This window comes from Leucoraja erinacea, unplaced genomic scaffold, assembly GCF_028641065.1.
Source record: "Leucoraja erinacea ecotype New England unplaced genomic scaffold, Leri_hhj_1 Leri_363S, whole genome shotgun sequence".
Classification (NCBI taxonomy): Eukaryota; Metazoa; Chordata; class Chondrichthyes; order Rajiformes; family Rajidae; genus Leucoraja; species Leucoraja erinaceus.
The window spans coordinates 15,821-32,680 of NW_026576264.1; positions in this window are offsets into that span (position 1 = coordinate 15,821).

Genomic DNA, 16,860 nt, shown 5'->3' on the forward strand with positions numbered 1-16,860 from the left:
CACAGAGGGTAGTTGAGGCCACAGTTCATTGGCTATATTTAAGAGGGAGTTAGATGTGGCCCTTGTGGCTAAGGGGATCAGGGGGTATGGAGAGAAGGCAGGTACGGGATACTGAGTTGGATGATCAGCCATGATCATATTGAATGGCGGTGCAGGCTCAAAGGGCCGAATGGCCTACTCCTGCACCTAATTTCTATGTTTCTATGTTTCTATGTTCCTTCTCTCCAGAGATGCTGCCTGTCCCGCTGAGTTACTCCAGCATCTTGTGCCTATCCACTCGGTTACAGGGAGAACGTACAAACTCCACACACAGATACACAACACCAGAGATGAGGATGAAAGCTGGGTGTCTGACGCTGAGAGGCAGCAGCTCTGCCCTCTGCACTACTCCTCTGATGTGGAGAGGATGTTTCCACTCGCGGGAGAGTCTAGGACTGGAGGTCATGGCTTCACAATTAAAGGCGTTCCTTTAGGAACAAGACCAGGAGGAATTTCTTTCGTCAGAGGGTGGTGAATCTGTGGTATTCATTGCCCCAGAAGGCTGTGGAGACCAAGTCAGTGGGCATTTTGGGTTTAAGGCAGAGATCAGATAGATTCTTGATTAGTCCGGGTGTCAGGGGTTATGGGGAGAAGGCAGGAGAATGGGGTTAGGAGGGAGAGATAGATCAGCCATGATTGAATGGTGGAGTAGACTTGATGGGCCGAATGGCACAATTCTGCTGCTATCACCATGAACAGCCTCCCAGCACAGTGCAGGGGTCGATCACACTGCGTCTAGAATGTTAGCACTTGTGTGAGGCAGAGAGTGGGGCAGCACAGTGTCGCAGCGGTAGAGTTGCTGCGTTACAGCGCCAGAGACTCGGGTTCCATCCTGACTGTGGGTGCGGTCTGTACGGAGTTTGTACGTTCCCCTGTCACCACGTGGGTTTTCTCCGAGTGCTCCGGTTTCCTCCCACATCCAAAAGACATACAAAGTTTGTAGGTTAGTTGGCTTTGGTAAAATTGTGAAGTGCTAGTGTACGAGGTGACTGCTGGTGGATGCAGACTCAAGGGCCTGTTTCCGCACTGTATCTCTAAAGTCTGAAGCTTAAATAACCATATAACCATATAACAATTACAGCACGGAAACAGGCCATCTCGACCCTTCTAGTCCGTGCCGAACACATAATCTCCCCTAGTCCCATATACCTGCGCTCAGACCATAACCCTCCATTCCCTTCCCATCCATATAACTATCCAATTTATTTTTAAATGATAAAAACGAACCTGCCTCCACCACTTCCACTGGAAGCTCATTCCACACAGCTACCACTCTCTGAGTAAAGAAGTTCCCCCTCATGTTACCCCTAAACTTCAGTCCCTTAATTCTCAAGTCATGTCCCCTTGTTTGAATCTTCCCTACTCTCAGTGGGAAAAGCTTGTCCACATCAACTCTGTCTATCCCTCTCATCATTTTAAAAAACCTCTATCAAGTCCCCCCTTAACCTTCTGCGCTCCAGAGAATAAAGCCCTAACTTGTTCAACCTTTCTCTGTAACTTAGTTGTTGAAACCCAGGCAACATTCTAGTAAATCTCCTCTGTACTCTCTATTTTGTTGACATCCTTCCTATAATTAGGCGACCAAAATTGTACACCATACTCCAGAATTGGCCTCACCAATGCCTTGTACAATTTTAACATTACATCCCAACTTCTATACTCAATGCTCTGATTTATAATGGCCAGCACACCAAAAGCTTTCTTTACCACCCTATCTACATGAGATTCCACTTTCAGGGAACTGTGCACAGTTATTCCCAGATCCCTCTGTTCACCTACATTCTTCAATTCCCTACCATTTACCATGTACGTCCTATTTTGATTTGTCCTGCCAAGATGTAGCACCTCACACTTATCAGCATTAAACTCCATCTGCCATCTTTCAGCCCACTCTTCCAACTGGCATAAATCTCTCTGTAGACTTTGAAACTCTACTTCATTACCCGCAACCCCACCTATCTTAGTATCATCTGCATACTTACTAATCCAATTTACCACACCATCATCCAGATCATTGATGTACATGACAAACAACAGTGGACCCAACACAGATCCCTGTGGCACCCCACTGGTCACTGGCCTCCAACCTGACAAACAACCATCCACCATTACTCTCTGGCATCTCCCATTCAGCCACTGTTGAATCCATCTTGCTACTCCACCATTGATACCCAACACAAAAAGACCCAACATCTTCCTCCACAAAGATGCCTGAAGTACCTGCCAAATTGGCTTGCCTCTCTCCCACTGATCCAAGCCACCATTTTCCTTTGTGTAGAAACAAGGAACTACAAATGGTGGTTTATACCAAAGATGGACACAAAGTGCTGGAGTAACTCAGCGAGCCAGGCAGCATCTCTGGAGAAAAACGATAGGTGACGTCTTGGGTCGGGGCAATTTAATGTAATGTAAAAAATTGTAATTTTGTTCAAACCAAGTTGTTTGAATGACAATAAATAGCATTCCATTCCATTTCATTCTGGCTTCCCAAACCTCACCCATTCTCCTGAAGAAGGGTCCCGACCCAAAACATCACCCATCCTTTTTCTCCAGAGGTGATGCTTGACTGTTTGAGTTACTCCAGCACTTTGCGCCTTTAACGAGCATCTGCAGTTCCTTCCTGCACAGACCAAATAGCTTGTATAGTGGAGCAAAGTGCCGGTCCAAATAACTAATCTGGTACATTCCCTTCTGTCCCTTTAGTGTTAGGCTTGACAAATACACCACTATTACATTGTGTATTATCCATATATACACCTTTATCCTCAGCTGCATAATATAAATATACATGACCATCAATATCCAATTAAACACTCACACATACATTGACAGAAACTGTGTAGAAACAGCGAATTGTAGTAGTGGTTTATACCGAAGAAAGACACAAAGTGTAGTTCCGGGGGTCATGCAGCATCTCTGGAGAACATGGATAGGTGACGTTTCAGGTAGGTTCCCTTCTGAAGAATGGGTGATGGTTTGGGTCGAGACCCTTCTTCAGGTGAATGGGCGATGGTTTGGGTCGAGACCCTTCTTCCGAAGAATGGGTGACATTTTGGGTCGGGACCCTTCTTCAGGAGAATCGGAGACGTTTAGGGTCGGGACCCTTCTTCAGGAGACTGGTCCTGACCCAAAACATCACCCATTCTTCTGAAGAAGGGTCCAGACCCGAAACGACACCCATCCTTTTTCTCCAGAGATGCTGCCTGTCCCGCTGTGTTACTCCAGCATTTTGCATCTATAGAAACATAGAAACATAGAAATTAGGTGCAGGAGTAGGCCATTCGGCCCTTCGAGCCTGCACCGCCATTCAATATGATCATGGCTGATCATCCAACTCAGTATCCCGTACCTGCCTTCTCTCCATACCCCCTGATCCCCTTAGCCACAAGGGCCACATCTAACTCCCTCTTAAATATAGCCAATGAACTGTGGCCTCAACTACCCTCTGTGGCAGAGAGTTCCAGAGATTCGCCACTCTCTGCGTGAAAAAAAGTTCTTCTCATCTCGGTTTTAAAGGATTTCCCCTTTATCCTTAAGCTGTGACCCCTTGTCCTGGACTTCCCTAACATCGGGAACAATCTTCCTGCATCTAGCCTGTCCAACCCCTTAAGAATTTTGTAAGTTTCTATAAGATCCCCTCTCAATCTTCTAAATTCTAGAGAGTATAAACCAAGTCTATCCAGTCTTTCTTCATAAGACAGTCCTGACATCCCAGGAATCAGTCTGGTGAACCGTCTCTGCACTCCCTCTATGGCAATAATGTCCTTCCTCAGATTTGGAGACCAAAACTGTACGCAATACTCCAGGTGTGGTCTCACCAAGACCCTGTACAACTGCAGTAGAACCTCCCTGCTCCTATACTCAAATCCTTTTGCTATGAAAGCTAACATACCATTCGCTTTCTTTACTGCCTGCTGCACCTGCATGCCTACCTTCAATGACTGGTGTACCATGACACCCAGGTCTCGCTGCATCTCCCCCTTTCCCAATCGGCCACCATTTAGATAATCTTTGACACTTGCCCTGTGCTTGCTCTGCTAAGGGTCTGCTCCACTCTCCCCAACTAATCACGACCTCTGCCGAGTTTGCCCTCGACACATACTCGCAGCATGGTCGTCACGAGGTCATAGGAGGTCGTAGCAGGTCGCGATGCTAGTCGTAAGTACTCGTGGCATCAAGTAAGTCGGGGCGTTTTTCTAGCCCGATGAAAAATGCCCACGAGTAAAAAAAGGTCGTGAATTAGGTCGTGAAAGTGGGACAGGCCCTTTAGTCTCCACACATAATACACACACAAGACCCGGATACTAGGAATTGTACAAGGCATTGGTGAGGCCAATTCTGGAGTATGGTGTACAATTTTGGTCGCCTTATTATAGGAAGGATGTCAACAAAATAGAGAGTACAGAGGAGATTTACTAGAATGTTGCCTGGGTTTCAGCAACTAAGTTACAGAGATAGGTTGAACAAGTTAGGGCTTTATTCTTTGCAGCGCAGAAGGTTAAGGGGGGACTTGATAGAGGTTTTTAAAATGATGAGAGGGATAGACAGAGTTGACGTGGAAAAGCTTTTCCCACTGAGAGTAGGGAAGATTCAAACAAGGGGACATGACATGAGAATTAAGGGACTGAAGTTAAGGGGTAACATGAGGGGGAACTTCTTTACTCAGAGAGTGGTAGCTGTGTGGAATGAGCTTCCAGTGAAGGTAGTGGAGGCAGGTTCGTTTTTATCATTTAAAAATAAATTGGATAGTTATATGGATGGGAAGGGAATGGAGGGTTATGGTCTGAACGCAGGTATATGGGACTAGGGGAGATTATGTGTTCGGCACGGACTAGAAGGGTCGAGATGGCCTGTTTCCGTGCTGTAATTGTTATATGGTTATATGGTTAATGAAGAGGCAAACAAACATTGACATAGGAAGGGACAAACGGCGGAAGAGAAAATAAAACTGAGCAGAGGAACAAAAAGAGACAGAAGTGGACAAACTTCATCGAAAGTCAGCAAAGCAATTAACCATGCGGATTGCACACAGGGCCACAGTCTGGGAGCTTAGTTTAGAGGTACAGCGCGGAAACAGGCCCTTCGGCCCACCGAGTCCGCAACTACCTGCGATCCCCGCACATTAGGGACAATTTTATATTTATACCTACAAACCTGCACGTCTTTGGAGTGTGGGAGGAAACCAGAGATCCCCAGGGAAAACCCACGCAGGTCACGGGGAGAACGTACAAACTCTGCACAGACAGCAGCCGTCGTCGGGATCGAACCCGGGTCTCTGGCGCTGTGAGGCAGCAACTCTACCGCAGCGCCACCATGCTGCTTTTTTTTTGGTTTGAGATAGCAGATGCCGGAACCAGCAGCATCTTTAGTTTAAATTGTGATGCAGTAAAGGGCCAATGTTAATCTCCATTCAGGGGCTGGGCATGGTTCCAGGGACCAGGTTCCAGGTCTCAAAGCTCCAGAAAGGTTGCTGAAGCAGAGGTGAATGTACAAAAATAACCAGGGGGTTATTCCCTGCAGCAACAGGGAACAATTGATTCATCATTGTGTAGAACTAGGGAGCGAGCTGTCAGAGGAGGTAGTTGAGTAGGGTACTATCGCAACGTCTAAGAAATATATCCACAGGTACACAGTTCCCTGAAAGTGGAATCTCATGTAGATAGGGTGGTAAAGAAAGCTTTTGGTGTGCTGGCCTTTATAAATCACAGCATTGAGTATAGAAGTTGGGATGTAATGTTAAAATTGTACAAGGCATTGGTGAGGCCAATTCTGGAGTATGGTGTACAATTTTGGTCGCCTAATTATAGGAAGGATGTCAACAAAATAGAGAGAGTACAGAGGAGATTTACTAGAATGTTGCCTGGGTTTCAGCAACTAAGTTACAGAGAAAGGTTGAACAAGTTAGGGCTTTATTCTTTGGAGCGCAGAAGGTTAAGGGGGGACTTGATAGAGGTTTTTTAAAATGATGAGAGGGATAGACAGAGTTGACGTGGAAAAGCTTTTCCCACTGAGAATATAGGGAAGATTCAAACAAGGGGACATGACATGAGAATTAAGGGACTGAAGTTTAGGGGTAACATGAGGGGGAACTTCTTTACTCAGAGAGTGGTAGCTGTGTGGAATGAGCTTCCAGTGAAGGTGGTGGAGGCAGGTTCGTTTTTATCATTTAAAAATAAATTGGATAGTTATATGGATGGGAAGGGAATGGAGGGTTATGGTCTGAGCGCAGGTATATGGGACTAGGGGAGATTATGTGTTCGGCACGGACTAGAAGGGTCGAGATGGCCTGTTTCCGTGCTGTAATTGTTATATGGTTATATGGTTATATGGATAGGTCAGGTTTAGAGGGATGTGGGCCAAACACAGGCCGGTGGGATTAGTGTTGATGGGGCAAGTTGGGCTGAAGGGCCTGTCTCCACACTGTAAGACTCTCGGTCTCTGCGAAAGACTTAATAGAGATAGACACAAAATACTGGAGTAACTCAGCAGGTCAGGTAGCTTGGAGAAAAGGAATAGGTGATGGTTTGGGTCGAGACCCTTCTTCAGACTAGTGTGAACGAGTGATCGATGGTCGAGCTTTAGAATATCCCTGGAGCTTATGTCAGGGCTCATAGAGTGATACAGCGTGGAAACAGGTCCTTCGGCCCGACTTGCCCACACCGGCCAACATGTCCCAGCTAATACAAAATAGCATCTGCAGTTAATTTGCTACCTAAATGGCAGATGAAGTTTAATGCGGATAAATGCGAGGTTATCCACTTTGGTTGCAAAAGCAGGAAGACAGATTACTATCTAAATGGCGTCAAGTTGGGAAAAGGGTAAGTACAATGGGATCTGGGGGTCCTTGTACATCAGTCTATGAAAGTAAGGATGCAGGTACAGCAGGCAGTGAAGAAAGCGAATGGCATGTTGGCCTTTATAACAAGAGGAATTGAATATAACCATATAACAATTACAGCACGGAAACAGGCCATCTCGGCCCTACAAGTCCGTGCCGAACAAATTTTTTTTCCCCTTAGTCCCACCTGCCTGCACTCATACCATAACCCTCCATTCCCTTCTCATCCATATGCCTATCTAATTTATTTTTAAATGATACCAATGAACCTGCCTCCACCACTTCCACTGGAAGCTCACTCCACACCGCTGCCACTCTCTGAGTAAAGAAGTTCCCCCTCATATTACACCTAAACTTCTGTCCCTTAATTCTGAAGTCATGTCCTCTTGTTTGAATCTTCCCTATTCTCAAAGGGAAAAGCTTGTCCACATCAACTCTGTCTATCCCTCTCATCATTTTAAAGACCTCTATCAAGTCCCCCCTTAACCTTCTGCGCTCCAGAGAATAAAGACCTAACTTATTCAACCTATCTCTGTAACTTAGTTGTTGAAACCCAGGCAACATTCTAGTAAATCTCCTCTGTACTCTCTCTATTTTTTGTTGACATCCTTCCTATAATTGGGCGAGCAAAATTGTACACCATACTCCAGATTTGGTCTCACCAATGCCTTGTACAATTTTAACATTACATCCCAGCTTCTATACTCAATGCTCTGATTTATAAAGGCTAGCATACCACAAGCTTTCTTTACCACCCTATCTATATGAGATTCCACCTTCAAGGAACTATGCACGGTTATACCCAGATCCCTCTGTTCAACTGTATTCTTCAATTCCCTACCATTTACCATGTACGTCCTATTTTGATTTGTCCTGCCAAGGTGTAGCACCTCACATTTATCAGCATTAAACTCCATCTGCCATCTTTCAGCCCATTTTTCCAAATGGCCTAAATCACTCTGTAGACTTTGGAAATCCTCTTCATTATCCACAACACCCCCTATCTTGGTATCATCTGCATACTTACATATAGGAGCAAAGAGATCCTTCTGCAGCTGTACAGAGCCCTAGTGAGACCACACCTGGGGTATTGTGTGTAGTTTTGGTCCCCTAATTTGAGGAAGGACGTTCTTGCTATTGAGGGAGTGCAGCGTAGGTTTACAAGGTTAATTCCCAATTGGCGGGACTGTCATATGCTGAGAGAATGGAGCAGCTGGGCTTGTACACTCTGGAGTTTAGAAGGATGAGAGGAGATCTCATTGAAACATATAAGATTGTTAAGGGTTTGGACACGCCGGAGGCAGGAAACATGTTCCCGATGTTGGGGGAGTCCAGGACCAGGGGCCACAGTTTAAGAATAAGGAGTAAGCCGTTTAGAACGGAGATGAGGAAACACTTTTTCTCACAGTTGTGAATCTGTAGAATTCTCTGCCTTTGAAAGGTGGAGGTCGGCTCTCTGGATGCTTTCAAGAGAGCTAAATAGGGCTCTTAGAAATAGCGGAGTCAGAGGATATGGGGAGAAGGCAGGAACGGGGTACTGATTGTGGATGATCAGCCATGATCACATTGAATGGAGGTGCTGGCTCGTAGGGCCGAATGGCCTCCTCCTGCACCTATTGTCTATAAATGGGGACCTGAAATTCTGAATGGGGTTGGGGAACAGACAGGTGAAGCATGTCCTCACTTAGGATGGTGGCCATGTATCGAGGTAGCCATGAATAGGCGCAACGGGGTAAAAAAGGGAAATGTGGTCAGAATGTGGAACTCATCATCACCAGATGTGTATTGAGTATAGAAGCTGGGATGTAATGTTAAAATTGTACAAGGCATTAGTGAGACCAAATCTGGAATATGGTGTACAATTTTGGTCGCCAAATTATAGGATGTCAACAAAATAGAGAGAGTACAGAGGAGATTTACTAGAATGTTGCCTGGGTTTCAACAACTAAGTTACAGAGATAGGTTGAATAAGTTAGGTCTTTATTCTCCGGAGCGCAGAAGGTTAAGGGGGGACCTGATAGAGGTCTTTAAAAATGATGAGAGGGATAGACAGAGTTGATGTGGACAAGCTTTTCCCTTTGAGAATAGGGAAGATTCAAACAAGAGGACATGACTTCAGAATTAAGGGACAGAAGTTTAGGGGTAATATGAGGGGGAACTTCTTTACGCAGAGAGTGGTGGCGGTGTGGAATGAGCTTCCAGTGGAAGTGGTGGAGGCAGGTTCATTGGTATCATTTAAAAATAAATTGGATAGGCATATGGATGAGAAGGGAATGGAGGGTTATGGTACGAGTGCAGGCAGGTGGGACTAAGGGGAAAAAAATTTGTTCGGCATGGACTTGTAGGGCCGAGATGGCCTGTTTCCGTGCTGTAATTGTTATATGGTTATGTGAAGATAGACATAAGATGCTGGAGTAACTCAGCGGGGCAGGGAGCATCTCTGGAGAGAAGGAATGGGTGATGTTTCGGGTCGACACCCCTTCTTCAGCTTAATGTGACAGAACAATAGATTGGATGCCTTCAAGAGGCCAAGATCATGAGTGGAGGGGAAAGGAAATGCTGAGAGACCTGTTTCTTTGTTGTATATTTGAAGTATTTCTATGTAACATCATATAAATATCGACACACACACGCACATATACACAATCACTTGTACATATCTGCACAAAAATGCTGGAATATGTTTAAAAAAATATCCCACAGCGTGTTCTAAAGCTAGCAGCCCATTCATTGCAAAATTCGAAACCTTGTGCTCGAAATTCCTCTTCCTGTCAATTTCACCACAATTCGGAGAAACTGCCGGTAAAACGTGATCCATGACATCCTCTTCGAAAGAACCATCCAATTTAGTTTAGGGATACAGCATGGAAGCAGGTCCTTCGGCCCACCGAGTCCATGCCGACCCATTCACACTAGTTTGCAGTCTGATTAATGCTAATGTTGTATTCGATAACTCACCAGATTCAGACAGGAAATGTCACCTATTCCTTTTTCTCCAGAGATGCTGTCTGATCCGCTGAGTTACTCCAGTTTTCTGTGTCTATCTTCACACTAGTTTAGTTTAGTTTAGTTTAGAGCTGCTGCATGGAAACAGGCCCACTAGCAATCCCCGCACACTAACACTATCCTACACACAATAGGGACAATTTTACATTTATACATTAAGGGACAGAAGTTTAGGGGTAACATGAGGGGGAACTTCTTTACTCAGAGAGTGGTGGCGGTGTGGAATGAGCTTCCAGTGGAAGTGGTGGAGGCAGGTTCATTGGTATCATTTAAAAATAAATTGGATAGGCATATGGATGAGAAGGGAATGGAGGGTTATGGTATGAGTGCAGGCAGGTGGGACTAAGGGAAAAAAAAGTTGTTAGGCACGGACTTGTAGGGCCGAGATGGCCTGTTTCCGTGCTGTAAAAAATTGTTATATGGTTGTTATACCAAAGCCAATTAGCGTACAAACTTGTAGATTGTAGTACAAACAGGTCTGAAGGGTTTCGGCCCAAAACGTTGCCTATTTCCTTCGCTCCATAGATGCTGCTGCACCCGCTGAATTTCTCCGGCACTTTTGTCTACCTTCGATTTTCCAGCATCTGCAGTTCCTTCTTAAAGAAACTACAAACTTGCACGTCTTTGGGAGTGTGGGCAGAAATCGAAGATCTCGGAGAAAACCCCCCACACAGGTCACGGGGGGAACGTACAAACTCCGTACAGACAGCAGCCTCAGTCGGGATCGAGCCCCGGGTCTCTGACGCTGAAAGGCAGTAACTCTACCGCTGTGCCACCCTGCAGCCCCTTCTTCGGGATCAGAAACACAGCTGGTGGGGCAGCATCTATGGAGGACGAGGATGATTGGCCTTTCAGGTCAGGATCCTCTTCTGACTTTGGGGTGAGGGGGTGAACTGGAAGCAAGAAAAGCCCAGGGCAAATTAGGGCCGGCAGCCAATGACTGAGGCAGGGAGGTTCCCTGACAGAACGTGGACCTGATAGAAACATAGAAACTAGGTGCAGGAGGAGGCAATTCGGCCCTTCGAGGCTGCACCGCCATTTAATATGATCATGGCTGATCATCCAACTCAGTATCCCGTACCTGCCTTCTCTCCATACCCCCTGATCCCCTTAGCCACAAGGGCCACATCTAACTCCCTCTTAAATATAGCCAATGAACTGTGGCCTCAACTACCCTCTGTGGCAGAGAGTTCCAGAGATTCACCACTCTCGGTGATAGAAATACAGCGTAGAAATACGGCGATAGAAGTCTGAAAAGTCCTGACCAGTAACCCAAGTCCTTTTCTGCAGAGATGCTGCCTGACCCGCTGAGTTAATCCAGCATTTTGTGTGTCTAGGTTCCCGGAAAAGCCAATTCTTGTCCTGAGACGGCACGATATCAACATGAGCTGTGGAGTTGGTTAATTGATTTTAAATGGAGGGAGGGGGGATGTTTTTATACCAAAAATACCTCACAGAAAGTCCTAGGTTTAGGATCATTTGGCAACTGGTGCAAGAACCACACGGCAGGGTACTGAGGGTGTGAGGTTCAAAATCTAATCCGCGCTGCTCTCCCAAACCTCCACAGTCTGCTGTTTGTGTGGGCGGCACGGTGGCGCAGCGGTAGAGTTCCTGCCTCACAGCGCCAGAGACCCGGGATTGATCCCGACCACGGGTGCTGTCTGCACGGAGTTTGCACGTTCTCCCCATGACCGTGGGGGTTTTGTGTAAGTAGTAAGTATGCAGATGATACCAAGATAGGGGGTGTTGTGGATAATGAAGAGGATTTCCAAAGTCTACAGAGTGATTTAGGCCATTTGGAAAAATGGGCTGAAAGATGGCGGATGGAGTTTAATGCTGATAAATGTGAGGTGCTACACCTTGGCAGGACAAATCAAAATAGGACGTACATGGTAAATGGTAGGGAATTGAAGAATACAGTTGAACAGAGGGATCTGGGTATAACCGTGCATAGTTCCTTGAAGGTGGAATCTCATATAGATAGGGTGGTAAAGAAAGCTTTTGGTATGCTAGCCTTTATAAATCAGAGCATTTAGTATAGAAGCTGGGATGTAATGTTAAAATTGTACAAGGCATTGGTGAGACCAAATCTGGAGTATGGTGTACAATTTTGGTCGCCCAATTATAGGAAGGATGTCAACAAAATAGAGAGTACAGAGGAGATTTACTAGAATGTTGCCTGGGTTTCAACAACTAAGTTACAGAGATAGGTTGAATAAGTTAGGTCTTTATTCTCTGGAGCGCAGAAGGTTAAGGGGGGGGACTTGATAGAGGTCTTTAAAATGATGAGAGGGATAGACAGAGTTGATGTGGACAAGCTTTTCCCTTTGAGAATAGGGAAGATTCAAACAAGAGGACATGACTTCAGAATTAAGGGACAGAAGTTTAGGGGGAATATGAGGGGGAACTTCTTTACTCAGAGAGTGGTAGCGGTGTGGAATGAGCTTCCAGTGGAAGTGGTGGAGGCAGGTTCATTGGTATCATTTAAAAATAAATTGGATAGGCATATGGATGAGAAGGGAATGGAGGGTTATGGTATGAGTGCAGGCCGGTGGGACTAAGGGGAAAAAAAAAGTTGTTCGGCACGGACTTGTAGGGCCGAGGTGGCCTGTTTCCGTGCTGTAATTGTTGTATGGTTATATGTTATATGGTTTTCTCCAAGGTCTGGCTTTCCTCCAAAGCCAAAGTTAATTTTATTCGTCACATGCACCCGAAGGTGCAAGTGAAATGAATTTGCCAGCAGCGACACACTTAAAAAGGACACACAATACACAATAAAAATCGAACACAAACATCCACTACAGCATTCTTCACTGGGGTGGAAGGCGACAATGTTCAGCCAGTCCTCCTCCTTTGTTCACCCATAAACCTTCCAAAGACGTGCAGGTTTGTGGGTGCAATGTACTCGACACTCCCTCAGCCTCGGTCTCTGTGCTCATGTCATTCTAGCCTCTTCACTGGTAGTACCTGCCTGGTCCAAGTAGAGTGGAGATGAGGAGGAATTTCTTTAGTCAGAGGATAGTGAATCTGTGGAATTCTTTGCCACAGACGGCTGTGGAGGCCAAGTCAGCAGGTATTTTTAAGGCAGATAAATAGATTCTTGATTAGTACGGGTGTCAGGGGTTATGGGGAGAAGGCAGGAGAATGGGGTTGAGAGCATTTCGTTGTCTCTGTACTGTACACTGACAATGACAATTAAAATTGAATCTGAATCTGAATCTGAGAGGGAGAGATAGATCAGCCATGATTGAATGACGGAGTGGACTTGATGGGCCGAATGGCCTAATTTTGCTATCACATGAAAAAAGCTTACATTTAAACATGGAAGGAGTTTTAGAGGATCTAAGGGGAAGTACAGTCTTTCCACTGACTGGATAGATCGCAGCGAAAAAGCTTTTCACTTTATCTTGCCATACGTGACAATAAACAAAACTAGTTTAGTTGCATCTATTGTCACGTGTACCGAGGTACAGTGAAAAGCTTTTGTTGCGTTCTAACCAGTCAGCGGAAAGACTATATATGATTACAATCGAGCCGTCCACAGTGTACAGATACATGATAAGGGAATAATGTGGATAGCGTTTAGTGCAAGGTGAAGTCCAAGCAAAGATAGCGGGGGGTGGTGGAATCAGACACAAGCACCCCGTTGAACGCACATTTAGACTGGCTAATAGTCATGGTGGGAAGCGTATGGCCCTAATGGTCCCAGGGCAGCACGGTGGCGCAGCAGTAGAGTTGCTGCCTCACAGCGCCAGAGACCCGGGTTCCATCCTGACTACGGGTGCTGTCTGTACGGAGTTTGTACCTTCTCCCCGTGAGTTATCACCGAGATCTACTAGAATGTTGCTAGAATTACTGCTAGAATGTTACTAGAATTACTAGAATGTTGCCTGGGTTTCAGCAACTAAGTTACAGAGAAAGGTTGAACAAGTTAGGGCTTTATTCTTTGGAGCGCAGAAGGTTAAGGGGGGACTTGATAGAGGTTTTTAAAATGATGAGAGGGATAGACAGAGTTGACGTGGAAAAGCTTTTCCCACTGAGAGTAGGGAAGATTCAAACAAGAGGACATGACTTCAGAATTAAGGGACAGAAGTTTAGGGGTAACATGAGGGGGAACTTCTTTACTCAGAGAGTGGTAGCTGTGTGGAATGAGCTTCCAGTGAAGGTGGTGGAGGCAGGTTCGTTTTTATCATTTAAAAATAAATTGGATAGTTATATGGATGGGAAGGGAATGGAGGGTTATGGTCTGAGCGCAGGTATATGGGACTAGGGGAGATTATGTGTTCGGCACGGACTAGAAGGGTCGAGATGGCCTGTTTCCGTGCTGTAATTGTTATATGGTTATTATATTATCTTGGGTTTCCGCCCACACTCCAAAGACGTACAAGAATTGTAGGCTAATTGGCTTGGTATAAAATGTAGTGTGTGTAGGGTGGTGTCAATGTGCGGGAGTCACTGGTCGGTGCAGACTCGGTGGGCCAAAAGGGCCTGTTTTTTCCGCTGCCCCTCTAGACTAATGTCGGCAAATGGGATGGGCAAAAAGGCATATGGCATGACCATGTTTGGCCGAAGGGTCCATTTCTCTGCTGTATTGGTCTACAACATCACTGATGGACGCTGGTGGGCTATGTGGGGATCTGTCTGCAGTATTCCTGCTGACGAGTGTCACAGAGACAGCAGTGCGGGAGGGAGGGAGGGAGATTGACTGCACTTCACTGAGGTGGTGGCACTAGGAAGTTCCTGAAGCCAAGGAGGAGTTGGGAGAGCGATCAATGAAGCCGCAGCAGAAACATCATATAACCATATAACAATTACAGCACGAAAACAGGCCATCTCGACCCTTCTAGTCCGTGCCGAACACATAATCTCCCCTAGTCCCATATACCTGCGCTCAGACCATAACCCTCCATTCCCTTCCCATCCATATAACTATCCAATTTATTTTTAAATGATAAAAACGAACCTGCCTCCACCACCTTCACTGGAAGCTCATTCCACACAGCTACCACTCTCTGAGTAAAGAAGTTCCCCCTCATGTTACCCCTGAACTTCAGTCCCTTAATTCTCATGTCATGTCCCCTTGTTTGAATCTTCCCTACTCTCAGTGGGAAAAGCTTTTCCACGTCAACTCTGTCTATCCCTCTCATCATTTAAAAAACCTCTATCAAGTCCCCCCTTAACCTTCTGCGCTCCAAAGAATAAAGCCCTAACTTGTTCAAACTTTCTCTGTAACTTAGTTGCTGAAACCCAGGCAACATTCTAGTAAATCTCCTCTGTACTCTCTCTATTTTGTTGACATCCTTCCTATAATTAGGCGACGAAAATTGTACACCATACTCCAGAATTGGCCTCACCAATGCCTTGTACAATTTTAACATTACATCCCAACTTCTATACTCAATGCTCTGATTTATAAAGGCCAGCACACCAAAAGCTTTCTTTACCACCCTATCTACATGAGATTCCACTTTCAGGGAACTGTGCACAGTTATTCCCAGATCCCTCTGTTCACCTACATTCTTCAATTCCCTACCATTTACCATGTATTCTTCAATTCCCTACCATTTACCATGTATTCTTCAATTCCCTACCATTTACCATGTATTCTTCAATTCCCTACCATTTACCATGTATTCTTCAATTCCCTACCATTTACCATGTATTCTTCAATTCCCTACCATTTACCATGTATTCTTCAATTCCCTACCATTTACCATTTAACATCCTTCACTCTGAGTGTGCAACAGCCTCTGATTAGGTCATAGAAAGGTGCAGAGTGCTGGAGTAACTCAGCGGGTCAGGCAGCATTGGGGAATGTGGATCTGTAACGTTTTGGGTCGGGACCCGTCTTCAGACCGATCCCAGGGTGTATTGTAAAGGGCCTGTCGCACTTGCGCGTCACGCAGATGGCGGGCAAAGATTTTGTACATCCCAAAATCATGGGGCGCCGCGCGCGACCGCTCGTCACCACGTACGTGTCACATGCGCCGTAAATGATGTCACCTAAATTACGCCCAAATGACGCCCAAGTGGGTCAGGCCCTATAGGGATTGTACATAGAAACATAGAAATTAGGTGCAGGAGTAGGCCATTCGGCCCTTCGAGCCTGCACCGCCATTCAATATGATCATGGCTGATCATCCAATTCAGTATCCCGTACCTGCCTTCTCTCCATACCCCCTGATCCCCTTAGCCACAAGGGCCACATCTAACTCCCTCTTAAATATAGCCAATGAACTGTGGCCTCAACTACCCTCTGTGGCAGAGAGTTCCAGAGATTCACCACTCTCTGTGTGAAAAAAGTTCTCCTCATCTCGGTTTTAAAGGATTTCCCCCTTATCCTTAAGTTGTGACCCCGTGTCCTGGACTTCCCCAACATCAGGAACAATCTTCCTGCATCTAGCCTGTCCAACCCCTTAAGAATTTTGTAAGTTTCTATAAGATCCCCTCTCAATCTCCTAAATTCTAGAGAGTATGCCAAGTCTATCCAGTCTTTCTTCATATGAAAGTCCTGACATCCCAGGAATCAGTCTGGTGAACCTTCTCTGTACTCCCTCTATGGCAAGAATGTCTTTCCTCAGATTAGGAGACCAAAACTGTACGCAATACTCAGGTGTGGTCTCACCAAGACCCTGTACAACTGCAGTAGAACCTCCCTGCTCCTATACTCAAATCCTTTTGCTATGAAAGCTAACATACCATTCGCTTTCTTCACTGCCTGCTGCACCTGCATGCCTACCTTCAGTGACTGGTGTACCATGACACCCAGGTCTCGCTGCATCTCCCCCTTTTCCCAATCGGCCACCAGGTACTGAGGGAATAGTCCACTAAGGCCATTTTACCAATTGTAATATTCAATGTTATCTCCCCCATGAGTAGCGGCCAGGATTGAAGGAGGTGTGAAAGGCCTGACCTCTCCCTCTCGCTCCCCCCCCTCCTCACTCCCAGCGCCCCTCAGTCCCACCTACCTCCCTCCC